At 34.4% G+C, this 12,831-nt stretch overlaps 1 protein-coding gene across 12 annotated transcripts in view; it reads right to left on the reverse strand.

The window, feature by feature from the left end:
• The window catches only part of Cep128 (centrosomal protein 128), a 340,438-nt gene that overhangs the window by 252,826 nt on the left and 74,781 nt on the right, over positions 1–12,831 (reverse strand). The gene's annotated exons all lie outside the window — the stretch shown is intronic.

Raw genomic sequence — 12,831 nt, forward strand, 5'->3', positions numbered from 1 at the left:
AGAAGAAAAGAGGGAAAGATGGGGAAAATAGGTGTGGAAACAGAAGAGGAAATAAAAAAGAATGCCCATGCCAGAAAAACATGGAACTTGAACAATTCTCAGAATTATTATGGCAACAGTGTGCCCAGATACCCTAACCTCGATGGTCCTTCAGTGCCTTTCATGATCTAATTGTCGTCCACACTAGTGTTGATGAAGCAAGGGGCTGAGAGCTAAGCGGTGAGGAGGGAAAGATCATCTACAGAATCCCATCAATAGGACATGTTTCCCAAATACTCACAAGAAAAGGACTCAAACTAATTCTGTGAAGTTTGATGAAGAAAAGAAAAATATATCAACCTGAGAAGACAAGCCAAATAGAACTGCATTCATTAGTCATGCTTCTCCTTTATCGTTAAAAGACTGTTGAAGAAAAAGGCCACTTGTTAAATGTGTTCCATTTTCCCAGTTTTTTTAATATCTGAAAGGACTGGGGGGGGTAAAGCTTTATGCTAAACTATAAGGATAAAAATTATAAATTTTTATTTTCAATTTATACATAGCTATCCTATCAGTTATGAGTATATAAAGTATACTTTTATACTTACATGCACATATACACCTTTTAACGTACTAGAATAAAATGAATTAAATAAGATTTAAGATTATGCCAATTTTCAGAACATAAAAATTGAAATTTTTCATTAACTTCAAGTATAAGTATCTTGGTTACAAGACCATTATTTTTACTGACAATATTTCCCATAAAAACACAGCAACAAAAACAGAATAAGCTATTTGTAATATGGTTTTCAGGAACCCAGGAGAGTAAAAGGTTGGAACTGTCTGCATGTACAAAAATATAGGTAAAAAGTAAATATGAAAGCAAGGCACCAGTGGCTGACACTTGTAATTCTAGCTACTAAGGAAGCAGAGAATGGAGAATCTCAGTTCTAAGCAAGCCAATATAGACTCTCATCTTTAATTAACTAGCAAAAAATAAATAAATAGATAAATAAAAATAAAAGTTAGAATATGTTTATTTGTTTATTTGAAATAGGAAAGGGAAGGGGGAAAAACAAGATGACTGGGGGGATAGGGGAAGGAAATGGGGGAAAAAACATGAGAAGGGATATCAATGTGTGAGAAGTAATGCACCTTCTACCTGGTGAATATAATTGTAACCTCTCTATACATTACAATAAAATAAAATAAGAAGAAGAAAAAAAACCAAAAGCCATGGCTGAAAGTGTAGAGTACCAGCCAAGGACAAAAAAAAAAAAAAAAAAAAAAAAAAACAGAACACAAGGCTCAGAGTTCAACTCCTAGTACTAGTCCAAAACTAGTACTATTCCAAATACAGGTATATACAGCTTGGCTCTTCAAAAGGAAAGCAGAGTAACACTAAAGCTTGCAAGTCATAATATGAACTATAGGTTGAAATATGTCCAGTTAATCATCACTAATATTAGCTCTGTGAGTAAACAGTAGACTAATTCCCTGCCCAAAGCGTGCCTTGCATAAAGCAGGGACAATGAGAGAGCACTGAGTGGACAGAAGATGCATGTTTTATCCAAAATTGGGATGCAATACTTTACACAATAAGAAAGATGGTTGGCTCAAGCACAGGAAAAAGCTTAAGATTTTATTTACATTTTTATATTTAATCTACATTCCAGAATGTGGGAACATTTTACAGTTCTCATATAATCAGTCAATTGCATTTAAAGATTATTTCCTTTTAGTTAAAATGGAAACGAAGTTTTTTTGAGGAAAAAGAAGAAAATCTTTCAAAAAAAACCCCCAGCAGATTGAATATAATATTATGGATACATGTATATGCATCTATAAATGTGATATCAGAATTAGCATAAAATCAATCAATATTCACTAAGTGTCAAGTATAGACACAAGGCTAAGTTCAAGAGCTATGATACATACAAGGCAGGGTCCTATGTATTACCCAAATAAAAGAAATTCTTCTAACTTCTGCACTGCTGCATGTGATCCAACAGCAGTCAACCCTTCCCCCCACCCCCCACACACACATTTCTACCTCGAATATTCTCTCCTAATTTCTTCAAAACCGAGTTGCTAACTAAGCAACTTTTGTGAACTACATTCCGGCGTCCAAATTAGGATCTGAAATAGAAATATATGCACTACTGAGATTTGTCCTACACAAGTATAACAAAAGCCATATTTTGTTAATTAATTTGGGCCAACAGGGTCACAGAGAAGTTCTTTTATTTTACATTAAGCCTCCCTCTACATGCCTTACTCTTGGTAGGGATCTTGATAGGGGTACTTCTCAATCTTTCTGGGGAGCCTAGGCAGGGCTGACTATTTTTTTAAGAAATCTATCTGTATAAAATATATAGAGAAGCAGCTCTTTCCAGACTAAATCCTAACTGATCTTATAAAGTTTGGGTCTTATTGAATATACAAAAGAATTAACAAATTTAATAGGCTTTCACCTGAAAGTCTCAAGTTCTCAATTAAACCATGCTCCATTCACCTCTACTGGGAAATTAGCCTGACATACTCTTCCAAGTTTTGATGAACTCATTTATTTCCGTATAATTTAGGTGTTTTATGAACTGATACTGAGAGGGCAACTAATCAATTTTCCACAGACAGGAGAACTAACGCAAGCATCTTTAAATGTAAGAACTCAGATCAATCAAAATAAGTCTAGTAGCCTTGAAATATATCTACATAAAGCTAAATTAGGCCATCACTCATCATAGTATATAAAACTTCTTTTAAGTACAGATTGGTTGAAAGGAGCATATATACTTCAAATCTGAGTCCATTTTTTTAACTCAAGTGAAGCGTGTTTCATATATTAAATTTAAAAAAAACAGATTCAAACTTTTAATAAGTAGGGGAGCAAATGCATAGTGACAGTGCAATGTCACAAATATTTCCCCTTTAAAGATATAACTCTACTTCAGATCATAGTAACTTTAAATACATTCACTGTCAGCAAATGAAGCAGAGACACACAAAAGACATTAATTCCAAATATTATGTCCCTAAGCTTTAGTGATTAAAAATAATTATTTCTCTACAAGTCCTATGAGAATGTATCTGCTTCATATAGCTACTTGCACTTTTTAATGAAACATGATATTAAGCTTAAGCAATGTACGGAAAATAATGTTCAATTAATTAAATACATTCATCTCTGTGAAGAAATAAAGTATTAACTTCTGTTTCATTAGCTGTGTTCAGTACATGGAATATTTTAAATATGTATTTCTTCAGACTGTTTTAACTTGAAATACATTGGGGCCATATAATTAATATTTAGGTCTCACCAATACACAAGGAAAATCTGACCCTGGCACACATATCACAGAGCTCATTTATGTGTTAATTTTCTAATACTCTTAAACCGTAAACTTATCTCTGCATCTCCGAGGTTTAACTACAGTATGCACTTTGGGAAAAGAAAAAACTTCTACTTCAAGCAGATTTGTAATTGGGTCTGAAATTGAAGTATAACAAACTACACATTTCTATGAAATGTAGTAAGTCAAAACTAAATGGAAAATATATTTAAATCTTCATAATACTGAAGTAACACCAAGATAACGGTGACAAATTCCCTAAGTCAAACTAAACAAACACTGCAATATTCTTACTCTCATGACAAATATTGAAGGTGAGAAAATAATGTAAGCTAACATGTAATATTATTGCATTACATCAATATGGAAGATTATAGTCTATTTGAAAGAGATGTGATACATTATGATATGTCAAATAATAACCTGTATACTTAAAAGAGAGCAAGTTTTCTATTTTACAATTGGAAAACTGAGAAGCTAAAGACCAAAATATTTATCTATGACATACAAACCCTCAGCCTAATCTTAATTATGTTCTAAAATCTAAGTGCCAGTGATTGTATATAGAGATTCCCTTCTTGAATATTTGTTTGTTAAATACATCATTTGAAATATGATGTAAAAATCAATGTTAATAAATTCTTTCATTAAAAAAAAGACTAAAACAAAGGAGTTTTTTATTTCTTTTTACGTTTTAGTTTTTGGTGACAGGAGTAAGGCTTGAACTTAAGGCCTGGGTACAGTCTCTGATCTTTTCTGCTCAAAACTAGTGATCTACCACTTAAACCACAATACCACTCTATCTTTGTGTTCAAAGCTAGTTCAAAGCTAGTGTTCTACCAATGCAGCCCACAGCATCACTTCGGGCTCTTTTGAGTAGTTTATGGGAGATGAGTTTTATGGGGGACTTTTCAGCCCAGGCTGGCTTCGAAACACAATCCTAAAATCCCAGCCTCCTGAGTAGCTAGGATTATAGGTATGAGCCACTGGCACATAGAGACTGTTAATTAAAATTTACTGGTTGAAAGACTAAATAAATTAGTATTCTCATCTTCAATTAAAAGGCACAAAAACAATGCAAACCTGAAACCAAAGCATGTACTAAATTTCATAATCTAGGCATATAAAAATTAAGGTCTCATAAAAATATTGAGAGTAATGTTTTAAAATGTGTACTCTTAGCAAGGCACTGTTGGATCATTCCTATAATCCTAGTTCCTCAGGAGGCTGAGATTTGAAGAGAATGGTTCAAGACCAGCCTGGGCAGAATAGTTCCCATGAGACTCTTATCTCCAATTTGCCTCTCAAAAACTGGAGGTGGTAGAGTGTTACCCTGAGCAGAAGAGCTCAAGAACAGCACCCAGGCCCTGAATTCAAGCCCCACAACCAATAACAACAACAACAAACCATCCTATCCTCTAAACCTATCCAGATTTTCATTTGTTATGACATATTAGACTTTCAGATTGATTATTTTCATAATTACTTATCTTTCTTGTAATTAGAATGTATGTTTAATTTCATAATATATTAACTACTATTTTAAAGGTAATGTCTGATATACTTAATAGCTTAAGAATCCACAAGACTATTTCTACTTCCTGGTTTGTAATATGATTTTTGGAACTGCAAATTTGTTCTCTCACATGCCTGTGCAATTTTTGGTTCAATGTTAGACACTACAGACACTATTTGACAGATTGTAGAAATAATACAAGGCTCTGGGTGATGACATTTTACTTCCTAGAAGACTTGCTTTCATATTGGTGAACAGCTAAAACAGAGACAGCTAATATCGAAACAGATTTTAACTTGTGTTATGCTCTTACAGTCTTTGGGATAGTTAAATGTTCAGTGAGTTCACCCAGGCTCATAGGATTTAGTCTACTGGGTAAGCCAATTAAAAATTATTGAAGGTCATCCTCTTCAGAAAGTGTATGAAACCACTATAAGTCCTACACAATTCTCTCAGCGTGATCACTTTTCAGAGAGAAAATGTTGTGACATGTAAAAACAACTGCTCTGCATTTTACTACTTCAACAAAATACTTGAGCCCTATCATGTTGACTGTGTCGATACTCACTGACACCTTCAAACATATTCTAAGTATGTCTTACCCAGTTTTTTTATAAAAAGCTTGACTATAGTATGGAAAGAAAAAAGAAAGAGAAAGAGAAAAAGAGAAAGAAAGGAAGGAAGCAAGCAAGCAAGCAAGCAAGCAAGCTGGACCACCACAAAATGCAGAAACTGTCCTGTTCTTTCACCCAGACGTGACAAAGCTTTTCATTAGTGATCCCCCACACCAAAAAAAAAACATAGTTTATGTATATGAATCAAACCCCTTCCTTACCCTAGTAAGATACTGGAAATTACATGCATTTAATGCATGTATTAAAACTTGCTCATATCAACATTTGCTTATATTAGCTATGTGTTGTGCATTACCATGTAAAAATGGTTTGGTTCATATGAATAATTTACCTTTCTTTACCAAGATAGGTTGAACTATTCAAAATTTTTGAAAGTAGAATGGGCCTACTGATTTTTGTTATTGTTTAAGGCTGAGTACAATCTCATCTTATTTTATGCCTGTGAAGAAAACTGCCTGAAAACAACCATCTAAAAAAAAAAACAATTTAATTTGCTACTTAAAATGATATACTGTCAAATTAAAATCACTCTAAACTAAGGTAACTATAAAGACTACAGGAATAATGCATGAACAGTTACAATTTACGTAAGTCTACTAACGTTGTTTTAATGACATCTGTGGTAGTCAAAAAATAACTATCAATTACTTAAGATACTACAAGAATATTACCTCATTTGTTTCATAGCACCTATCTTGCCAGAAAAAGTTATTTACAAAACTGTATTTTATCTTTATAATAGCTTGAAATTTAAATCAGTCTATAAGTAATATGAAGTTATCGACACTTCACATTTTGGAAGGACCTAACCTGTTTTTCTCCCAGCTCTCACTCTGCTTCTAGATTTCCCTGTCTTCTATGCCTCTTAGTATATGCAAATATGTCTCTCTGCCTATCTGCCTTTCTTTCATACACATATAATATACATATAAAGAGATAATTCTTATATTTATATATGTACATAAATTGTGATTTCTTTTGGGGGAGGAAGGGGAAGGTTGTGGGACTTGAACTTGGGATCTGGGAACTGTCCTTGAGCTCTTTCACTCAAGACTAGCCCTCCACCACTTTGAGCCACAACACCACTTCTGGTTTTCTGGTGGTTAATTGGAAATACAAGAGTCTCATAGACTTTCCTGCCTGGACTGTATTCTCCATCCTCAGATCTCATCCTTCTGAGTAGCTAAGATTATAAGCATGAGCCACCAGACCCAGCAGAGTTGTGATTTTTTTTAAGTAACAAATTACAATTTCAGGAAATAAACTTGAAAATTTGATCTTTACTACAAAATGATTACTTACATTTAATTAATTAAATCAATTAATATTAGTGATATATTAAAGAACATATTAATTTTAATTAATATTAGTGGTACAGTAAAGAAAAACATGTTGCTAATTTTCTGTTCTATGGATATTCTCATGCTACTGCGGTTACAGAAAACTGAAAAGCTATCCTTTCCCCAACTCCTAAAACACTTCTATTTTCATATTAGATGAAGGATCAAAGAATCAAAACCAAGTCTTCCGTTATTTCCTGGAAGTCTATTTAGTTTTAGGATTTTTACTTGTAGAAAATTTCTGTCAATTGTCATCTTTTTCTAAATTCCCAAGAGTCTAAAGAACTTACGGCCTTAAAATTTTGCCCCAAAAGCATACCAAATTTGGCTAATAACAGAAGTAAACCTCGTCTTCAGTAGCTTTGATAAACTTAGCTTCCCTCTAAAAAATTTGCTACAAATATTTATTTTCTTTACAACTTATATTAGATACCATATTCATTTAATAGTCAGGTAATAGTTTCTATTACAATACATACTTGGATAAGGAAGAAATTAAGATTTTACAAATGAAGTACAACAAGAAATTGGAGACAGAATAAAGTTCTTTAAGACTCTAGCCACTAGACTCTAGTGCCACTTAAATAGTATTTAAGTGGTACTATTATACAACGAAATGGCTAGATTTATAAAATAAATGGGATAGTCAAAAGAGCTGATACTAAAAGTATGATAAAACCTTTCCCCCTGTATATACTGTAATAAAAGATTATTGACAATTTTTTTTCTTTGAGTATCCTCTCTTTTTAAAAGTAAATTCTGGTATTACAGTCCCAGCATTCTTCTCATGAATAACCATGTTAGTTGTCACTCAATTATCACTTCTCACATTTAATCTAAATTATGTTCAGCAACTTGGTTTTCTTTCTTTGAAGTTCTTCATTGAATTTAAAAGTCAAATTTTTTCAAGAAGAGTTAAGCTGATAGAAGATGGAGGCAGAGATTAAATCAGGGGGAATCATTGATCAAGGATGCTTGGAATTCTTATGAATACAAATAGCCTATCAAGGTTAATGAGGTTCAAGTTGACTTTAGAAGGGAAAAAAATGCACTTGGAATTTTTTATGCATATACAGATTTAAGGTCTGAGATACAATTTGAAAGGTAAATTATGTAAATTCAAATGTATCTTCCTTCCATTTGGGTTTTCTAAGAGCTACATTACTGTTTTTTCCTCAGTATAAAATAGCTGCTTAAAATATATATTCTGGATCAACAAAAATAAATGCAATTAGTAAGAAAGAGCAAAGGTCCTTTGAAAGTTGACAATGCATCTAGAAATAAATGTGTTTTTTTTCTAAATGACAATGAATAATGTCAGCTTTTAAAATTGGTGTGAAATTCCAGTTTTGTACAATAAATAATTTTAGTCAATAAACATTAAGCACATAACACATAGTAAGAAAATATGTGGTAACACAGAGAGGCACAGATATTAAATATGATTTAATATCCATTCATGTGAGGGGGGAAGGTAAGATTTCTCTAACAAATGATTCCCACAATGTTACAGGTTCGATTAGTTTAATTCATACTGGCAACAGCCAAAACTAAAAGTACTATAATAGCAAACAGCATAGGAGGAGCATAGGAAAAGATTATTAGGAAACAAGTATGCCATTCCAACATACTTTTTTTCTTCATATATTTTTATTATAGTTAATAGAAGGGTTACATTATATTCACCAGATAGAAGGTGTATTACTTTACAAACTTTGATACCCTTTCTCATATTTTGGCCCCCATTTCCCTCCCCACACCCCCGCCCCTCATCTTGTTTCCCCCCTTCCCTATCCTATTTCAAATAACCAAATAAACATGTATACAATATATCAGATAACAAGGTAAAATACTGTAACAATATGAGATAACCAAGGGACAGCAAAAGAGATGAGAGATAACATAGTACATAAAGGACAACAATCATTCATTATATGGCTTTTGTTTCTATATCCTGGAGGATAAAGACAGAACATGTAGCTGAACTAAATAGCATGTCTAGTTTAAGACACTCTAAAAGGGAAATGACAAGACAAAAAGCCTTACAAGAGCCATCATCAGCAAACATACCTTTGAACAACATCATTCTTTGATCCTCAGTTCACCAGACAAATTCCTGGTTTGAAACTCTAAAATATAGATTCAGAAAATTGGAGACTCATACTGTTTTATTTTTATTTATGTGCAGGTTTTTGGAAGGCCAGGGATATTTTTGCTTAAGTCTAGTGCTCTACCTCCTCATCTCCACTTTCAGCTTTTTGGTGGTTAATTAGAAAGTCTCACTTCAAACCAGGATCTCAGCCTTCTGAGTAACTAGGATTACAGGCAGGAGCCACTGGTACCCGGTTAAGAGAGTAGTTTTGTTGTTGTTTTTAAAGAAATCTGGAAAGACAGCAGATTACAGAAACCCATCATATTTTCCTGTCTTTCCTGAACCAAAAACAAAGCTTCAGGTGTATGGCTACAGGGGAAATTGAGTAAGCTAGGAGAAGGTACCAGTAAAAGAATACACAGGTAGTGGTGGGGGAAAAAAAAGAAACTTTATATCTATATAGGAAATGAAGATTTTGAAAACACTGGTGAAGAGAAGCCCAGAGGTAGCCCTCAGGAACTGGACCTAATCTACTCCATCTTCCAGCCCAGTGTATTTGTGGCAAGGGCCACCAATAAAGGTCAGCAAGCTTTAGGCAGGTAGACCCAACCAGCAAGTGTGTGTGTGTGTGTGTGTGTGTGTGTGTGTGTGTGTGTGTGTGTGTGTGTGTGTGTGTGTGTGTGTGTCGTGTGTGTGGCTTGTGTGTGGCTTGTGTGTGGCTTGTGTGTGCCTGTACCCTGGAGCACATGTAATCCAAGCCAGTGTTAAGGAACAAGGAGGCCTGACAGAAGCACTCCTAACAAACTCCATTCATAAACCCACCATCCAGCCTAGCATATCCAAGTAACAAGAACTGTCTGGATATCTTTCTGTTAAGTTAAGGCAATCTGAGACCAACCCTAGCCAAGAGGTTTCCCATTCAAGGCAAAGGACAAGTACAGAAGCCACCTAGCCAGCAATATCCGTAAACCCACTGTCCAGCCCACAAGTGACTCCTGTCTCTCCACATAATATAAAACGAGACACAGGCAGAAAATTAAAATCTCCTTTTGAAAGTAGACACACTTGCTAGGATACGCCCTGACCCTGACACGCCAGCTCAGAGGCTCCTCTCCTGCTTTTTTTTTTTTTTTTTTTTTTTTTTGCCAGTCCTGGTGCTTTAACTCAGGGCCTGGGCACTGTCCCTGAGCTTCTTTTTTTTCATATAATTTTTATTATAATAAATAGAAGGGTTACATTACACTCACCAGATGGAAGGTGCATTACTTCACATACATTGATACCCTTTCTCATGTCTTGGTCCCCATTTCCCTCCCCCCATCCCCACTCTCATCTTGTTTTCCCCCCTTTCCTATCCAATTTCAAATAACCAAATACCCATATATCCAATATATCAGATTACAAAGTGAAATACTGTAACAATATGAGATAACCAAGGGAAAGCAAAAGAGATGAGAGATAACATAGTACATTAAGGACAACAATCACTCATTATATTGCTTTTGTTTCTATATACTAATCTGAGCTTCTTTTACTCAAGGCTGGCATCATTATACCACTTGAGCCATGGCGCCACTTCTGGCTCTTTCTGTATATGTGGTATTGAGGAATCAAACCCAGGGCTTCCTACATGATAGGCAAGCACTCTACCACTAAGCTACATTTCCAGCCCTCCTGATCAATTATCACTGCACACACACTAAATTGTCCCCACCCCCACCAAAAACCTTACAAAAGGACATAGTTGCCCATGCTCAGAGAAACCCAGACAGACCTTGGGGATTACTGTACATAATAGCAATACAAAGATTAAATGTTTAAAAATAAAAATCTGGAAATAAGAGAGCTTGATAATAAAAAGTATAAAATCTTTAGGAAATTGAAGATCATACTAGAAGATGGAAACACCTCCAATTTTCACAGATTAAAATCAATATTGGGTTCATGGCTATATTATCAAAAGCAATCTATTGATACAATGCAATCTCCTTAAATTCTTATGGAAATACAAAAGATCCCAAATAGCTAAGGCAACCCTGAGAAAAACGAATTGTGATAAAGATAGCTGACTTCAAATTATACTACGTATCCAAAGTAAATAAAACAGAATAACCTGATACAATAAACAAGAAGAGGTGATTTAAAATAACTCTACACAATCACAGCCATCTAATCCTCTCCAAAGGCCCTAAATATATTGGAAAAAAGAGTCACTTCAACAAATGATGCTGGTCAAACTGGATACCCACATGTAGAAGACTGAATCTAGAGCCTCACTACTAAATATGAAATGAAAATTATTTTTGTAGAACCAAGCATAGGAAAACCCTTGAAGATAAAGCTATACAGTAATAACTTTCTGAATAAGATTTCACAATTGCTCAGGAAATAAGAACTGACAATTGAGATTGTATCTAATTAAAAAGCTTCTGCAAAACAAAGAAACCAACTAACAGAACTAAAAAGAGAACTTATAGAATAGGAAAAAAATATTTGCCAGACATACCTTAGATAAAGAATTAGTATACAAAATATATAAAGAGCTCCAAATATCAAACACCAAAAGAACAAACATCAAATTAATAAACTGACAAAAATTAAACAGTTCTCAGACGAAGTATAAACAGTTAATAAATAAATGAAGAAATTTTCAGGTTAATAAATACATGAAGAAATTTCCAGTCACTGCACTCATGAAAAAAAAACCAAATCAAGCCAGGAGCGTAGCCTAGTGGTAGAGTGCTCATCTAGCATGCACAATGACCTGGGTTCAATTCTTCGGTACCACATACATAGAAAAAGCCAGAAGTGGTGCTGTGGCTTGAGTGGCAGAGCACTAGTCTTGAGCAAAAAGTGTCCAAAGACAATGCCCAGGCCCTGAGTTCAAGCCCCAGGACTAGCAAAAAAAAAAGACAAAGAAAATCAAAACAATCCATCTCTATCAAAATTGCTATCATCAAGGTTGGGAGTATGGCCTAGTGGTAGAAGTGTTTGCCTAGCATGCAAAAAGCCCAGGGTGAAATATACACACAGTGGTGCACTAGTCAATTATAAAGAAAAATAAGATTGTGTCATTTCTAGGAAAGTAAATAAAATTAGATATCTTTATTTAAGAAAAACAAAAAAAGGCAGAGTTTGAAAGGCCTTGAAAATGAATGACTAAGTAAGAATTATGGACAGGGTGGCTCTGATGAGGATACACTATACAGGCCGGGAGTTTGGCCTTCTTTATTTAAGAAAAACAAAAAAAGGCAGAGTTTGAAAGGCCTTGAAAATGAATGACTAAGTAAGAATTATGGACAGGGTGGCTCTGATGAGGATACACTATACAGGCCGGGAGTTTGGCCTTCTTTATTTAAGAAAAACAAAAAAAGGCAGAGTTTGAAAGGCCTTGAAAATGAATGACTAAGTAAGAATTATGGACAGGGTGGCTCTGATGAGGATACACTATATAGGCCGGGAGTTTGGCCTAGTGGTTAAAGTGCTTGCCTAGCATGCATGAAGACCCGGGTTCGATTCCTCGGTACCACATACATAGAAAAAAGCCGGAAGTGGTGCTGAGGCTCAAGTGGTAGAGCTCTAGCCTTGAGAAAATCCAAGGACAGTGCTCAGGCCCTAAGCTCAAGCCCAGGACTGGCAAAAAAAAAAAAAAGAGAGATAATGTAAATGTAACTCATAATTATTAAAAACAAGAAAACCTTAAAAACTGAAATTGGTTTATAAATAGTCACTGTGAAAAGGATAGAGAATTTCTTCATTCACCTAACCAGTAAAGAGCTAATGTAAATGTAACTCATAATTATTAAAAACAAGAAAACCTTAAAAACTGAAACTGGTATATAAATGGTCACTGTGAAAAGGATAGAGAATTTCTTCATTCATCTTCAAGGAATATGTCTTTACAAGCAAACTA

Source organism: Megascapheus bottae, chromosome 14 (genome assembly GCF_031878675.1).
Source record: "Megascapheus bottae isolate mThoBot1 chromosome 14, mThoBot2.hap1, whole genome shotgun sequence".
In the NCBI taxonomy this organism is placed as follows: domain Eukaryota; kingdom Metazoa; phylum Chordata; class Mammalia; order Rodentia; family Geomyidae; genus Megascapheus; species Megascapheus bottae.